Raw genomic sequence first — 17,198 nt, forward strand, 5'->3', positions numbered from 1 at the left:
TACTCTTTCTGTAGCAATTCATGAATTTTTAGTTACTGGATTAATTGCAAAAATAACCCCATGCTTGTAGTTAGATAAAAAGCAAAGATAAAACCGGAATGAGCACAGTAGAGGTCTGCAGAGACAGAAACCAATTTCCTTATGTATTACAAGAAGGAAGTTGTATAGTAGAAGCCTAATGAAGAAGGGACGGATAAAACCCTATTATCACAGATTCAGGTTTGAGAGGGCTGTCAATTCCTAGGTTCAGTGCTCTTGCTAAAGGAAAAAAAGTTCTGAAACTCCTAAGCCTCTTTAACATGAGTCAAAATCATCTCAGTCTGAGGCTAAACCATCACACAAGCTACTTTCTGCCTTGCTGTATCCTACTGGCATGCACACCAGTAAAATGGCTTTTCAGGACTGGGTGGATAACCAGCTGTCAGTAAGAACCAGACAGTATGGGGGCACCTGGAATGTAACATCAGCCATACAACACCATACAAGTGAGTTTGCTCAGAAATTATTATTTTGGTTTTCCGAAAGAAAATATTCTTGCCTTTTTTTTTTTTTTTTTTTGCATCAAAGATGGTGTGGAGGCATAAGAAGAGTGTACGCCTATCAAGTCTCAGCGGAGAGAGATTTAAGTGCTGAAGAATTGAGATATTTTCAAAATAAAAGCTTAAATAGCTTTAGAATTCACAGAAGTTTTTACCAACGGTGTTTTAGTTTGACTGTTATTTTGGCTATAAACATTACCTATACTTCCCAGCATGCATTTCCCCATGCAAGGACGCATTTACACTAAAGACCACTTTGTTACCTGCTCTTGTGTGTCACTGGTATGTCATCTCACTGCACGATCTACAGCACATATGAATACCATGTTAAGTTAGTCAACACTGAGACATGCAAAGTAGAGAAATGCAAGGCAGCATCTCACTAGGCAGAAACCGCAGAACACTGTTCTAGATATAGGAACAAACAAAACCAGATGATGAGATGACATTCATAGCGTTGACTGAACAGTCACCAGATGAATCCATAGAGAAAACTTCACATCACAGCGTCAAAATATAATATCAGATGGGCTACTACAGCATGCACCAATCAGTGAGAGCTAACCCGAAATTTATTATTCACTACATTTTACCTGTAAAGTGCAAGGACTCAGAATTTTTTTTTTTATGAGTTTATCAGCTAAGTCAGTTATTGTCATTATCAGGCAGAACTCTTCAGAGCCCTACTTACTGCAACATCAAAGATTAATAGACTAATTTCATTTTTAAGAGGAAAACAGATCAGAGAAAGAGTTCCAAGGACAGCTGAATAAGGCTACATTCATGAGCAGATTTTTCAAGTACAGATTCCAGCTGCACATGCAAGCTGGAATACCTTCAGTTATGACTCCTCAAAATAAAAAGCTAAGACAAATTGTCATCAACACATCTACTAGTTTTGTTCAGATTGGAAGAGTACACAAAAACACGCATTACAGAAAATAAATCCCCTTCTCATTTATATCAGTGGCTACTGTAGTTCTAACTCACCAGTTAAACCCATCTCCCCTCTAGTATTCAAAAAAACCAACTCCCTATAATCTACAAAGCTGTATCAATAACAGTTGGTAATAATAGCAAGCATACCCAGAGCAACATCTCTGGCCATTCGTACTGGATTTGCTCCTTCCATCAAGTAGTATCTGTTTATGGCACATTAGTTACAGCTCACTGAATTCCCTCCTTGTTTTCTCCAGAAGAATTTTTTCACATATAGTGAAAATAATTGATTTCTATGTCTCAACAGCAGATACTGTTTTCCTGCAAAAAATTGAGTCTGCAGAAATATACTGTTGTAGCAATTTCTCTATGAAAAAGGGACTTTTCAGCTTTGCTATTAAAAGTTCTACAGCTTAAAGTATTCATCACTTCCAATCTGAAGTTGCTTTCAGATTGTTTTCTAAATACCATTTTTACCTACTCTCAGCACAAAATGAGCAGTAGACATTTCCACTTCAAAAAGCTGTAGAGTCATTTATTCACCTGTAAGACCATGTCTTCCGTTTTCAGGATATCTGAAGTTCTACCCATCTTCATTTGGTACTGCAGCCATGTCACCAGTACTACTCACCTCCCTCTTCTTGAGGCTTAGCTTAGAAGAATCATCATACCGATATAGTTAGTCTAAAGAGTAAGCTTGAAACTTGCTGTCTAGCAAGGAGGACTTCTCTGGTGAAGAAGGGCAACAATCCATCAAGAATCAGGAGACAACTTAAATATTTCAACAGCCACAGACTCTCCCAATTACTCATTCAAAATAGGGTTGCTTTCACAAGAAGTCACACAACATTTCTTAAATGAATTCCAAATGTTTTAAGTACTCAGAGCTTGCACACAGTTTTTTTTTTTTTTTTTTTTTTTTACATGTAGTCATCCCTTTTGTACCAGTGTCAACCACAGAACACACTTGAAGCACTTGTGTCAGATTATTACCTACTAATGCACTACAAATCACTGCTGGAAAAAAGACAAAGTCACTTTGGACTGATTTGCCAAAACCACAGTTAAAGGGAACCTTGAATGGGGCTTTATCATCCACCCTTGAATGCAGCAGCAATCATCTTACATAGCTTTGTGAACATGTCCCAGATTTAAAAAACAAACTATTAGATAAGATCTAAGTCTAATTTCTGGAGAACTTCACCTCCTACTGAGGAAATGCAGAACAGTATTTAGCAGATGCCATTAACACCCAGCCACAACTCCTATTAACTTAGAGGAACAGGGCCAACTGAGAACTTCATTTAAAACTAAGAGGGTTAAAGTAATTCACACTCCTAATTTCTTCAACATTCTTTTCTCCCCTCCTCCCCCCATCCCAATTTTTAAGAGTACTACACTATCAGAGTGAGTCAAGCATTAGGCATATTACTCAGACTTATATCCCTAGTCCTGAGCACATGCAGTATTTATGATACACTTAGGATAAAGAAAGGGATTTTATTCACAATGCCAATGCCTATGAAAAGCAAGGTCAGTACTGAGGCAAGCAGAAGCTTTAATAAATCAACTTGGTCAACAGCACATGAGTAGTTTGTCTCCCCTGTTCTAGAGAGAATGAGGATGGCAAACTGGTTCACTGTGCTCGTAGCCCCTAAACTGGGGAGAATTCATTCTCCTCTGAAAAATTTCTTTACTCAGATTCATCTCACCTCCTGCACCTTTACTGGTTAGGACTGCTTAGCAATCAAAACTATTACTGGAACAGACATTCCTAGGAAGTATGGGAGATGGATGCAGAAGTCCTTCCTATCTACAGCCAGAGAAGAAAACCTGGAAGTACTGATTCAGTATGACCTTCTTCCAGAAGCAGAACAAGAATAGAGTTCTCCTTCTTTGTCAGCTTTCTTAAAGATTGATCATTCACCACCCATTTCTTCTACCACTCAAATGTAATTCCTGGACTATTTGTGACTTCAAGAACTTCCCACATACAAAGCGAATACAGCTGCAAAGCTATTCAGAGTACTAGGAATTCTTATAAACACTGTGTAAAAGCACTGTTATTCTTCTACTTTCTGAGATCATTTACTCAAAAGAAGTGATTAGTTCAGTATAGATTCTCCCCTCAGACTGATCATTAAGAGCCACAATGCTACTAAAGACCTGTCAAAACACCAACATACTTTCAGATAAAAAGAAACAAGTTTCTCAGTTGCTGTGGACTTATGGAGCCAAGTAGAAAAGTGAAAGGAACCTACCAGGTAAGCAATTGCTCAGCTGTGCCTTGCAAAATTGTTTCCTTAAGCACAAGTTCCAGTAAGCAGCACAAAGCAATGAATTACTACACTGTGTAATACCAAGACATTTTCGTTCAATCATGTGCTCGTACATTAAAGTGATGAAACACCAAAACCAACTGAAGAAGTTCAGGCTGCAGGGCTGCTCTCAAGGGGTTCTTTGCCCAGTCTGTATAAACACATGGGGATAATCAGATGAATTACCTGTACAATGGTATTATATAAGTTTTCAGTAGTTTTATGTTAACTGAAGTCTAGAGACTGGAAAACTGGTAAAAAGCAGTCTGCAGTGAGGGTTACTTATGCTGCGGACCATTTTGACAAAGTACCTAAGAGCATTTTAAGCTTTTATAGTCTGGACAACCAAAGCAGGAGCAGTAGTTTCCTGGAAATAGCAACAAAAATATTTCATCACAAAATAAGCAAATTAAAAGCTTTGAGACGAGTCATTAAAATACTTAGTCTCCAGGTCACTTGATAATTCCAGTGGCTACTCATTGTACATTGTCAGGCCAGCAAGCATAACAAATTTGAGATTAGAAATAGCTGTTTGACTAGATTTAAAAGCCAAGTTAATGAAACATTCACCTACAGTTTATTCAATAAAAACAGAAATAACCCAAAAAGCAAGTTGTGCAATTAACCATAGTCTTTTGGTCTTTTCAACTGCTTATCCACTAAATCATCCCCCACAAGTTTTCTTCTCAGAATATCCACATTGTGAAGGCTAATTTTCCACTTCAATGCACTACATTTGTCAACATCATAATTTTCCACTAAAATCCCAAATCCAATTTCCAGCAGCCACTACTCATCAGCTGACAGCTATCAGTTAAAGCTCTACAATTCACTTGGACAAGAACAAGTAGGATTTCCCCAAGACAACTTAGAACACACATACTTCCTAATACCGTAATTGCCAGGCAGATGTGTAGTCCAACAACTCACTGATAAAGAAGGAGAACGTGTTCTACATGTCAGAACCAGAACAAAACTACAAAATATGAATTGCTTCCACTTCCAGTGAGAGTCCAAATTTTGAAAATGCAAGAAAGAATCAGCACAGAAGCCTTTTCAAAATCCAAGGGTATTTACTTTGCTTTGTAGCTGGAACTCCTCAGTAAAATATCAAGTTTGAAATGCAATAAAGAAAAAAAAAAAAAAAACTGATTTTCTCCTTTACTGCAGAATATTGAATTAAGAAAGAAAACCAACCCTCAAGAAACATCATCCCCCCTCTGAAGTCTACTTTTAGCATTTTAAACTCACCACTAACATACAGTGCAACAACTGTATCAATAATATCCACATCCCTGGAGGCAACAAGCGATTTCCAATCAACTTATTCCTTAAAGAAAAAGCCTACTTTCAGAGGTGTTGGAGATGATCTTATGATCTCGGATATTCCTCCACCCAGCCCCAACTTGTTGTAGACTATAGTGTAATTCAAGCAGAGAAAAAAAAAAAAAAGCAACTGTTATTGTCTCCAGTGCTGAAAGTTGCCTTGCATCTTAAGATGGAGTCTATTCAACCTCTCAGCAGCATATTCCATTGCCTTGTCACCCTAAAAACCAAAGTAAATCTTCTATCTGACAGTAACTGCCTGTTTTTCTAATTTGAATTCCTCATTCCTCATTTTGTTACACTAAAGGTCACTCCTTCACCCTTCTCTTCCTGCAGAAGCTCAGGTTTCTCAGAGCCTCCTGACATTTAGCTTATCCCAGCCACCTCAAAGCCTTGATGGCCTTCCACAGGACCTGCTCCTATGTTCTGCTCAGAGAAAAGCAGAATTGCTTCTGACAGATTCTTAACAATACCAGGTTAAGTACTCACAGATAGGACAATAACCATAAACAGAAAGAAGAGTCAAACTCGCCCAACTGATGAAGAAGCTCTCTCTCTGGCTGTGCAGCGCTCCTCTCAGTAAGCAGACCAGACCCAAGACATGCTCTCCTTTAAGTGGCTATAGTCCTCATACCAGCCCAGGAGGGCACCACCCTTGGTTCACCCCTTCTGTTCACAGGTGCAAACAATCTGCCTGTGCTCCCTGGCCAGACACAGCCCTTCACCAGGTGCTCAATCACCAGTTCAAGCCATGACCTGTAAGTTCCCCTACACTCCTGCATTTCATTGTGGGCAGCCCAGAACTGAATACAGCACTCTAGATCCTGTTACAGAAATGCTGAAGGAAGGGGAAAAATTAGGATAAAGAGCTGGGCAGTAATTTCATATGTGACCAGCCTTCCTCCATCCAAGGGCCCATTGCTAACCAGTGGGTGACATGTTCACTGTGACTTCTAATTCCTTTTCTACATGAAAACCCTACCTAGACAGTACAGTGCTTTTAGTTACTTTGGATTCTATCACTCCACATGCAAGATTTCAAATTTGTATCTTTATTGAATTTGATCATTCTTATTTCAGGCCATTTCTTCAACCTGCCAACATTCCTCTCGCTAGCAAACCCTGTCTGTTGCATTCTGATCTGTCTCCCTCAGCTCACTATATGCAATGATCACTGAGCTGTATTGAGGATAGGCACAAGAATGGCATTAATAACCAATGTATGGTAATTACTGAATCATGGCATGAACCACTGATTGAGCACCGGGGGAAAGGATTCAGTCAGCTCTGGGGAGAAAGCAATTCACTTTCCAAAAGGAGGGGAGCCTGGATCCACCATCTCTCTTAGACCTCATTCAAAGGCTGACTGCCACTGGGAAAGGATCTCCCTGGTGATTTCTTCTTGGTGAAGCTTCCCCCTCAGAACCTAGAATCTTCTGATATGGGCGAGCAGTCTTCTTCCCTTCTTTATAGCACCTTTCTATTGCACCAGTTCTTTTGTCATCACATCTTTTTTGTAACGTGTTTTCCACTGTACTGACCAGTCCAATTGCTATAAACCAGCTGCTGTTTGGACCATTTAGCACTGATCGTAATTCTTTAGAGCCTGACAGTCAAGTCAGCTGTCTAATTCTCCTGCCAGACTGCCTATCCAGTTCTCTGGACAGCAGGATTTCTGTAAGAGAATGTGCTAATGGCATTGTAAAAATGAAGGCATTGAAAAAATGAAGTCGGTGGTGATGACGCCATGGGGACGTCGGTGGTATTCAGGAACTTGAACTAAACCCCAGCGGCGTTGTTTTCTTTTCCCCTAGAAGCAATATGAAGCCTAGGCACCAAGAAATTGAAGACTTTACCAGGCTTCTTTCTGTATTGCATAAGGAGAGACCAGGTCTCACATTTCTGGAAAATAGTAACTAGATTGCTTTGATATGGAGGATGAAAAAAAAAAAAAAAAAAAAAAATCAGTACATCTCATAGTATTTTAAGGAGCTCCATTCCCTAAAGTGGATTAGTTGACTGCAGTTGTTCTTATCCTAACTGAACACGGAAGTTAGAAGAAAACTTCTTACACAGAACTGGAACTAGTATACTAAGTAAACAGACAGGAAGAACCCCATGCAATTCTCAGTTATAATATTTAGCTCCAAACAATCCAAGTTCTAGAGATTAAAGCCTTGACCACCTTAAACCATCTTTACATTTGGAAGCAGTACAGCACTTCACAGTTGCTTTGATTTGTTGGGTCATTATGTATTGCTGTAGCTTCTGTCCTGTTAAAAGGACAAGTGAAAAGGCAAAGTAAAACATGTGCAGTCCATTGTGAAGCATTAACTAAAGCCAGTTGGAGAGAAACTGAGCAGAGCATCACTTTATCTGTGACAGTATTGAGAATTCAGGTAGGAAGACTCCTCTGCTAATAGCAATGTGACGTATAACCCATAACATCAGTGAATGAAAGAACTGCAGTCTTTTCCATACTTATACTAATAAACCAAAATCTGGAGCAAAAATTAGTTATTTTCACATCATTACACAACAGGAGAACAAGCACAGAGATTGTGAAACACCAGGACAAAGTAATGCTGTCTCAACATGTCAACTAATATCGTAACTGGAGATACGAAGAAGTCTGAAATCAGTTTTCTTGTGCATGTAGCACCAGGCTGACATTTCTTCTATGACGTAGGTAGCAATCAACAACAGTTATGTACATCTTAAATTGAACACCAATAAGAATTTTCAGCAGCTGCACCCAGCAACTTCTTGCTTTATGGCCCAAATGAAATTGAGAAAGCAGGCACAAAGACATAAGGTTGTCCATGGGTAATGTCTGTCACAGACAGCACTTCCCTGGTGACTGGATAAGGATATAACAGATACCCTCTAGAACTCAGAGGATAAATTAAAGAATTGTGGTTCTTGGGAGGATTTTTTTTTTTTAACTGCAAAAGTGGAAGTTGGCTAAGCTCTGCAAAGGTTACTTTGAACTTTGACAAAAACAAATGGTTTCCTGGGAAACCATTTGTATGTAGGTTGATTACAAAGGGAAGAGAAAGGTATTACTGTGATGAATCAAGACTCTTAAGTGCTGAGAAAGTGGAAGCCTTCATAGAAGTGTCATCATAGCATTCTTCTGCCTGCACAAACATTTTGCACTTGTTAGTATACACAGAAACAACGTCCCCAAACTATACATAAAAAGCAAAACATTAACCTATTCAGTGAGCAGAACACACCCCACTATCATCCAATGTTAGTGCGTTCTAAACTTCGTAAACTCTCACTCTTCAATACAAAACAGCTCACTTAAGAAGAGCTGAAAGAAAAAAAAAAAAAGATTAAAAAGCTTCAGAAACACCAGGCTGTCAGCCAATAACCCCAGGTTATCAGCTCCAGCAAGTACAGAAATTCTTACATCTAAAAAAGATTCACTTTACCCCAGATTCCTTGGAGAAAACATTTTCTTTCTGAAGACAAACTAGAGTGAAAAGCCTGCATGGGTCCCAAGCAGCAACGGTGTGTTATGTTTGTTAGTAACAAACTTTATGTTGTGAAGCAGCCTCTCCATAAGTGCTGCTCTGGATCTCAGACAGAAGTGAGAGATTGCACAGCTTTGTCCCCAGTCCAATTCACCAGTGCACATAATACATCCCTCAAAGAGCTACTGTAACATTCATTTGACTATAAAGTAATATAGATGTCACAGAATGGCTTATACTGGAAGAGACCTTAAAAATCACCCAGTTCCAACCGCCTACCATGGGCAAGGTTGATACACAGCCGATCAGGCTGTCCAGGGCCCCATCCAACTTATCACTGAATGCCTCCAGGGATGGGACATCTTCAGCTTCTCTGGACAACCTGAATCTGTGGCCAGTGCCACACCGATCTCTGAAGAATTCCCCCCTAACATCTAAGCCATCTCTCTCCTCTTTCAGTTTAAAGCCATTCCCCCTTGTCATATCAGACCACATAAAAAGTCAGTCATCCTCCTGACTATAAGGCCTCATCTAATACTGAAAAGCTGGAACAAGGTCTCTGTAGACCTATCTCCAGCTGCAGCAGCTTAGTTCCTTCAGTCTTTCTTCATAGGAGAGGTGTTTTAGTGCTCTGAGCATCCTCTGGACCTACTCCAGCTGCTCCAGAACTTCCTATACAGAGGGCTCCAAACCTGGATGCAGCACTCCAGATGGGGCCCTCACAAGAGCAGAGAAAGCCTTGCATTTAGTCTTGTTGAACCTCATTATGCCCATATGAGTGTTCTTCCCAAGCCTACCCAGGTCTCTCTGAGTGTTGTCTCCTTCTTCTACGGTGTCATCCATGCCACTAGGCTCGCTGTCATTGCAAACTTGCTGAGGGTGCACTCACTCCCACTGTCTAGGTGGTTGATAAAGCTTGCTTCAGCTTTAAAACACAGTGAAATACATCAATAAGCCCTCCCACTTAACTCCTTTCCTTCCAGCAGTTGGCAAGTCATCTTAAACGTTTACACAGCAAACACACTCAACTTCTGAGGCTTATACTCCAGATGAACCCTTCACCTTTTACCAGAGGATTCAGCCTTGCAGGAGACAATCTGAAATGTTTCAAGAGAACCAAAATGCTACCTAGATCATGTAATGCAACCTAAAGGAAAAAAAAATACATAAGCTTTCAAGTTCGATAATTCAAACCTAAAATCAGAGCAATTGCATGTCAACACCCTGCAAACCCACAGAAATTCCATGGAATTTTTGTAGTAATCATTACAGATAGGCATAAAAATAAGGTAGAAGGTTTGTGATTCACTTATTTTAATGGGTTAAGGCTTTAGAATCTTCCAAGGACTTAGGAGAAATGTTTTTAAATTCAACAACAGCAGCAACCATTCACCTTGGAGTTACCATGGTTATCACAAGGCCTTAGCTTGACAACTTCACTGGGCTAACAAGGAGCATATGATTCTGCACCTCTGAGTTAGACTGGACATGTTCACACTTTCTTTTTTTAAAATACAGTTTCATCACTTCTTGTTTTGTTCCTCTGTCACTCCTAATTAGCTTCTGGTTCAACAAAGCCAGGATCCAGAGTCATAGCTAACTTCTTATTCACGCCTTTATCTCATAGTACATAAAAAAAAGTCATTCATAGAATGGCTTGGAAGGGACCTCAAGGATCATAAGCTCCAACCCCCCTGCCTCATGCAGGGCTGCCAACCTCCTCATTTAATACCAGACCAGGCTGCCCAGGGCTCTATCCAACCCAGCCTTGAACACCTCCAGGGGCAGGGCATGCTGAGTCTCTTTGGGCAGCCTGTTCCTGCACCTCAACACTCTCTTGGTAATAGGAATGAGATGTTTCTGCATTAGAACTGATAAGATAAATATTTTACTAATAGTTCTTTTCAGGAGGGTCTTTTTAATTCATCAGGGTCTCTGATAGTCTTTGCGTGCTCAGTAGACAGCTGTTATAGTCATGGAGATTAGGTAGATGGAATAGTTTATAGGTACAAAGACTGCAGCTCTGGTCTGTCCAGCCATCTGGAATACCTCTGAGCACTGAGTTAAAGACACGTTAGACATCCCACTCTTAAACAGCGTGACAAGGATATCAATAGGCTCATTATGTTGAAAGACTACTAATTGTTGGTGCTGGGCAGAAAAGACCTGAGTGAAAACTTGAGGAGAAGTTAAACTATTAGCAATATATACGTTTAAACAGCAACAATTTATGTTTAGATATGTTTCATTAAGTGTCGGGAAGATTTGTGAACCCAAAGTACTCAGCCAGTGAGGAACCAGGGGAGGAAAAGATAAGTGTGGGGACATAAAAGATGTGACACTGTATTCTGTGTGTCCTCCTGCTTGCTGGATGTCCATCACTGCAATCGCAAATAAAATCTGCTTTTATCAGAGATACCAACCTGACAAATTATTTGGATATTTTCAACTTTGGTAAAGAACTTCCTCCGGTATTGAACCTGAATCTTCCATCCCTCAACTTAAAACCATTCCCCCTTGCCATTGAAATAGTATTTTATTCTTATTTCAAAATGCTGGGAAGAAACAAGTTTCCCTTACAGCCAAAGGACACAAGATATTTAAAACACAAAATTTAATTAAGCTTTACCCTGTAAAGATTTATCATTGATCTTTCTTCCTCAATATTAAAGCATACAATACCGAAACACAAATAAGAAAGTGCATATCCTGGTTTACTGTTTTAACAATGGAAAGCTTCAGTATGGAAGGGATTCCTAAGCAGAAGCAGAGAAGTAATGGGAGGAAAAAAAAAAAAAAAAAAAATGAAAAAGTAGCCATAAGAAAATTTATCCTGGAAAGTAGTTGGGAGCTTCTATTTAAAAATGAAATGAATTACTATCCCCCTGGCAGCAAAGGTTATAGCAAACACTCATGTGAGGTAATGGATGCTAGTTCAGTTTGATTTTAAGGGGAGTTCCACCCTTAGGTCCACTCCTGGTCATCTGGGATGCACAGGTGCAAACAATCTGCTGTGATTAACACCGTGACTAGCAACTGTGTTTAAAGAACAGAGGAGTACTGTATGGTAAACGGTAAGTCATGGGGTGAGTCACTGATTGAGCACCTGCAGAAAAGACCCAGTCAGCCCTTGGAGCACAGGTGAAGATAATTCACCCTTGCAACTGAAAGTGGTGGAGCCTGGCTCCACCATTTAAGGACTGATTGCTAATATGGAACAATTTCTTCTTGGATATCCCTCCCTTGTGGCGTCTTTCCTGCATAGATCATAGATAGCCTAGATCTTTAGAGATGGATGAGCACCTTTATTTTTCCTTTGAAGAACCATCCTATCTGTACTGGTCCTCTTGCTGTTACATTCCAGTTCAACAGCTGAAATAGCATAGGAAGTGAAAATCACAAAGGGAGGCTGTCCTATCAATGAGGAAGTAAAACTTTTTCTGATATGTTCTCGGTGATATCAAACAAAGTATTCACAGATAAACCAACAGTCACATACAAAAAGAAGAACTAACTCACTCAACTGATGAAGGGGACTTCTGGAAATGTAGCTCTACCTCCCAGGAAGCAGCCTAGGTCCAAAAGATGCTCTCCCTTTCAGTGGCTGGCCCTTATATGAACTCAGAGGGACTGCACACTGATTCCCTTTTGGCCACCTGGGGAGCACAGCTGCAAATAATCTGCCTGTGCTCCCTAAGCAATTCACAGCCCTTGACCAGGTATTCAAGCCCCGACCTAACAGCTCCCCTACAGAGGGTGTGATGGCATAACAAAAGCGTCAATGGCTGTAAGTGAACACTGAAAGAAGCAATATAGATGGTTGCCTAACCTAATTTATACAACCTGTGATCACAGAAATTCAGTTCAAACTGCCCACAGTATTTATAGCTCCTGAAAGGGTCACTCAATGTTTGTTCGTTTTTTCCCAGTAATTTAAGGATGGTATGCATTAGACACAGGTATAAAACCCTTGCAGTTAAACTAAAATGATTTTTTTTTCCACCAACACTGCTGATTAACTGACAAATGTGCACACTGTTCTTCCCCATACACAGTGTTATCTTGAACAACAGTAATTGGAGATGTTTCAAGTGTATATTTTGGTGCTTTGCATGCATCATAAGTAGTACTGAAGAACAAGAATGCCTGGAAGTGGTTTCTCTGCCTGTTCAATGTTCAGTTTTTTTTTTTTTTTTTTAAGTTCCACACGTTTAGTAGTATATTGTCCATAAAAGTGAAATGAATCTGACTGCAATTATTAAAAAGAAATCGCAGGAATATTGCAGGTATAGAAAAGAGCATCATCAATCAGCTGGTTTAATTCACCCATACGCACAACTAAACCACTTCAGATTAATATAGTTGTTCATACAAAATGAAGATGCTAAATATACTGCACAGGCATTTCCCTGACTCCCAGGTTTCACTCACAATTTAGACAACCCCTTACCCCCTCCCAAACTCAGATCTCCGCTGACAAAACCTCTCTTTGCTGTCTGACAGAACCATGATGTGTTCCAATATGGAAGTGCACAAAATACTGTATGAACAGAAACAAGTTTTGTTGCAAAGGGTAAATAATGAAACCTGGAAAATAAATAAAAGATATTTATCCCTAGCTTCAGCTCCGGATATAATGTTCCTTTGCAAATTAAGATCTAATGAAAACCCCCTTATCTCCCCACCCAAATAACCTGGAAACACTTTATTTGGTGATTTCAGATGGCAGGCTTTCAGGTAACATGGTCACACTCCAGCAGCATAAAGGCTACATCAAAAATAGCCAGCAGGTGTGCTTACAGCTTCTGGTACTCCACAAAGACTTGGCACACAGAGCTCTCATGGCTGTGCAATTAGTATTTGCCTTAAAAAGATTCACATTTGCCAAGGTCAAATACTCCCCATGAATTTCCAGCAGGGAAATGAAGCTAATCAAAGCTTTTGGTTTTATTTTCTATATTTAATTTTAAAATTATTTTTATATACACAAGATATGTCTCTTAACTACTAAGAATTCACTCCAGATAAGGAGGGCATTCTTCTAACCTGAGAATCCACACTTATTTAGATGAACAAGTGTTTTTTCTGCCTGCTATTTTGATACAGTCCATCAGTCAGGTCTCTGATTCCGCAATATTTCCAACCTCAAAAGGATTTTTTGCTACTACTTTGAAATGGTCTTTTAATTGCAAACATTCAACAAATGTGAAAGTTACTGTAGCAGACGCTGTCATATGTAACAGGGCTATGCACAGTAGTAAAATGGCAGCAGAGAGATTGTTAAGTGTAAGACCTTGCTGGGCAGGCATTAGCAGAGAAATGCAGCTGAACTTATGCAACAGCCACTACTAGGAAAACAACTTCTTCGAGTTAAAACAGAATGAGCAGAAATGATCTTGAAAAAAATTGGATGGAAAAGTGTTCATTCAGTTAATGTGAAAGAAATACCGTTTGTGTGTGTGTTGGTATGAGATCAATGTGCAATGCAATCCATTGCCTCTCTCTCCACCTCTCTCTCAAGACAAAGAGAAAACTAAAACACATCCCACTGAATCTCATACCTCTCTTACCTGACTGGAACTACGCCCCAAGTAGTGTGACCTAGTTGTGTGCTTTGTCCTGAGTGAAGAAAGCAGGAGCACTGCTTGGGTGTTGATGCAGTGAACAGAGACACGTGGTCCCTCTGTGGTTCCTTTTCCTACTTCAAAGCACGTGGATGTAGAAGAGAAATATCCCTTGTCTAAACCTTATTTTGGATGTGCAGGCCTGGTATTTGCCAAGACTTCAAACAGCACCAAAACCATACATTTTCTCCTTTTTTCCACACTCGTGTCCCAATGCATCCAAAACTTTGATGAGGCAAACATAAAATATGGCCTTCTGGACATCATTTAATACATGTCATTTTTTTTTTTTTTTTACTGAAAATGCTTGCATCTCAGTCTGCTGGTCTCTTTGGAATAAAATGGGATCAACCATCAGAACCACGCAGCACAGAGCTATCTAGGTGCTGGTTTATAAGATGCATTTCTGCTGTGGCAAATGATTCAAAATGAAAATATTTTCCCCTACTTTGGCATCAGTGTTATTGTTTTTAGCTTCCACAGTGAGATGATGAGTAACAGGAGTCTCTAGCCATCTGAAGAGCCAACCTGCAGATGCAGCTGGTGAGGCAGTGCAGCCTGATGGGGCACACAGGGCCTGCCCAGCCTGGGGGACACCAGGTTGGGGCACTCCTCCGGACTGAATCCACAACCCCCCTGTCTCTGCAGAGCTCCCCTATCTTTGGGCTTCAGCTCAAACCTCTGGAGTCACTTAACCCAGCAGGACAGGAGAAATAAGTAAAGAAGCAATGTATGCTTGCACAGCAAGCCTGCTAAAGTTGTACTTTCATCCAAGCCTTACCAACCACAGCGTTCCTTCCAGGGGCCCACCAAGCAAGGCTGCAAATCCCCCTGCACTGCAGACCTCTCCACTGTTACCCCTGGGCACCCAGAGCTGTGGCTGACTCAGCCATACCACTGTCCCAGCAAACACTTACAGCAACCCTTACACATAGCCCTACAGAGCCCCTCATAGCCCCACAGAGCCCTCTGCCAGTTGGTAACCAGTATCTGCTGTTCCTTTCAGAAGAACTGCATAAAAATGTACTGATTTCAATTTCTGCATGGTTTATAGGTGCATGCCCTCGCAGAATGCCTTTTCCCAGGCTGCATGCCAGAGCACACAAATTGTAGACAAATTTTGTTCATTTGCAATCACAAACAAAGAAAAAACCCTGGCCCCAGTGTGTTATATGCTTGTATAATCAATGGAAATCAAGATGTCACAATTGCAATGTAATCAAGAGAGTTAAGCAAAGCAAATAACAATAACAAAAGAGAATAAAACGGAAGGCTTACCCTTCGGCTGGGCTCACCACAAAACACCAATAGAGACAATCTCCAGAAGAGATCCTTCCCCACTGGTAGCCAGCTCTTAAATAGTTCTAGGAGGGGTGCAGCCTGGCTCCACCCCTTCCGGCAGCACAGCTGAATTGCCTTCACCTGTGCTCCTCTGGCTGACTCAGTGCTCCATCAGGTGATCAATCAGAGGTTCAGGCCGTGACTCAGTAGTTCCCATACATATGCTTCACGATGCATTTAAACCACATATTAATTTGTTTGGTGTGCTACCAGAAAGTCCCTTTCTCACCTGTCATGATAGACCCTAGCACAGTGTAATTAAAAATAAGAGCAGGTGGTTCTTCTTCCCTTTCCTTTTGCTTTATCTTCCTTTTCATTTCTCCTTTCCTTTCTTTGTCTTTTCTCTACTTTTCTTTTCTCCTCTTCTCCTCTCTCTTTTTTTTTTTTAAATCTTTTTTTCCTTTTCCTTTTTTCCTGGTAAGACCTTTGCTTTGCATTTGTATTTTCAATATTTTTCTCCACTTCAGTAAGCCCTGTACTTTTAATAAGGTATTGAATCTACTATTTGTATGAAGAAAAAAAAAAAAAAACAAACAAAAACAAACACAAAACCCACATTTGAGTCCATTTTCATGAGTTAGGTATGATATACACAAATGTGTATGATGCCTTGCCTAGGGATGAAGATCTCAGCTGAATATTTACCAGATTATAGAATGACAGAATCACAGAATGCCTTGGGTTGGAAAGGACTTTAAAAACCATCCAGTTCCAACCCCCAGCCACAGGCTGGTTGTCCCTCACCAGATCACGCTGCCCAGGGCCCCATCCAACCTGGCCTTGAGCAGCTCCAGGGTGCACCCACAACTTCTTTGGGCAACCTGTGTCTGTTCCTCATCATCCTCTGAGTAAAGAATACAGACGACCGTAATGTGCCTTAGAGCACACAGTATTTTAAAATACACTGAGACTAAGCAAAAGCCAGCATGATTAAGTTGCCCTGGCAGCCTTTCAGGATACAAGCCTTATAGCTTTCTCTGAGTGGAAAATCTGTCTAAACACCAAGTCATTATTTGGCTTCTTTAGAATGTCTGACAACTTGTACTTCACAGTCCCTAGGAGCAGCGATTCCTCATTTTGTGATTGCATGTATTTTCAAAACAATCTGTTGCATTTAATATTAGTTACATCTTTGAACTTCCTGTAATAAAAAAGTTTCCACATCTTGGAGTTACTATGAAATCTTTTCATGCATGAAGTAGATGGATTCTTTGATTCTCCAAAAAAATAGTGATAACCCTGGAAAGCTAATGGGAAGAATTTTGTTACTTTTCAGTAACTTCTTGGTCAGGAAAATGCTGTGTCTTATTGCTTTCATCCTTTTCTTAGAATTTATTCGAACTCCTCCAAAAGTGAAGATAATTAAAATGCACTTGCAGCAAGCATTTACATGATGGAACCTTCCTTGGGCACTGATGCCTTTCCAGCTGCTTATGACTAAAAATGGAAAAGCACAGCTCAGATTCCTTTGTCTGTTAAGATTTTATTGTTTTTAATATGATGTGATCATCAGCCACGAAAGGATGGAATCAGCATCACTAAGGCCTGAAGAGACAAGTCTTCTATGAAACTGCTAATGAAATTACAGGCAAGTTTAAGGATGGCCTTTGTAAAATTTCATGCAAAGCA

At 40.2% G+C, this 17,198-nt stretch overlaps 1 protein-coding gene across 1 annotated transcript in view; it reads right to left on the reverse strand.

The window, feature by feature from the left end:
* ANO3 (anoctamin 3) overlaps positions 1-14,220 on the reverse strand; it is a 194,979-nt gene extending 180,759 nt beyond the window's left edge. Inside the window, exon 1 of the mRNA XM_042837290.1 lies at positions 14,175-14,220. The gene's annotated coding sequence lies outside the window, so the exon portion shown is untranslated. The remainder of the gene's footprint in view (positions 1-14,174) is intronic.
* Positions 14,221-17,198: the final 2,978 nt, after the last annotated feature.

Source organism: Centrocercus urophasianus, unplaced genomic scaffold (assembly GCF_019232065.1).
Source record: "Centrocercus urophasianus isolate 14NV4802_14NV808 unplaced genomic scaffold, USGS_Curo_1.0 seq_7, whole genome shotgun sequence".
Lineage (NCBI taxonomy): Eukaryota > Metazoa > Chordata > Aves > Galliformes > Phasianidae > Centrocercus > Centrocercus urophasianus.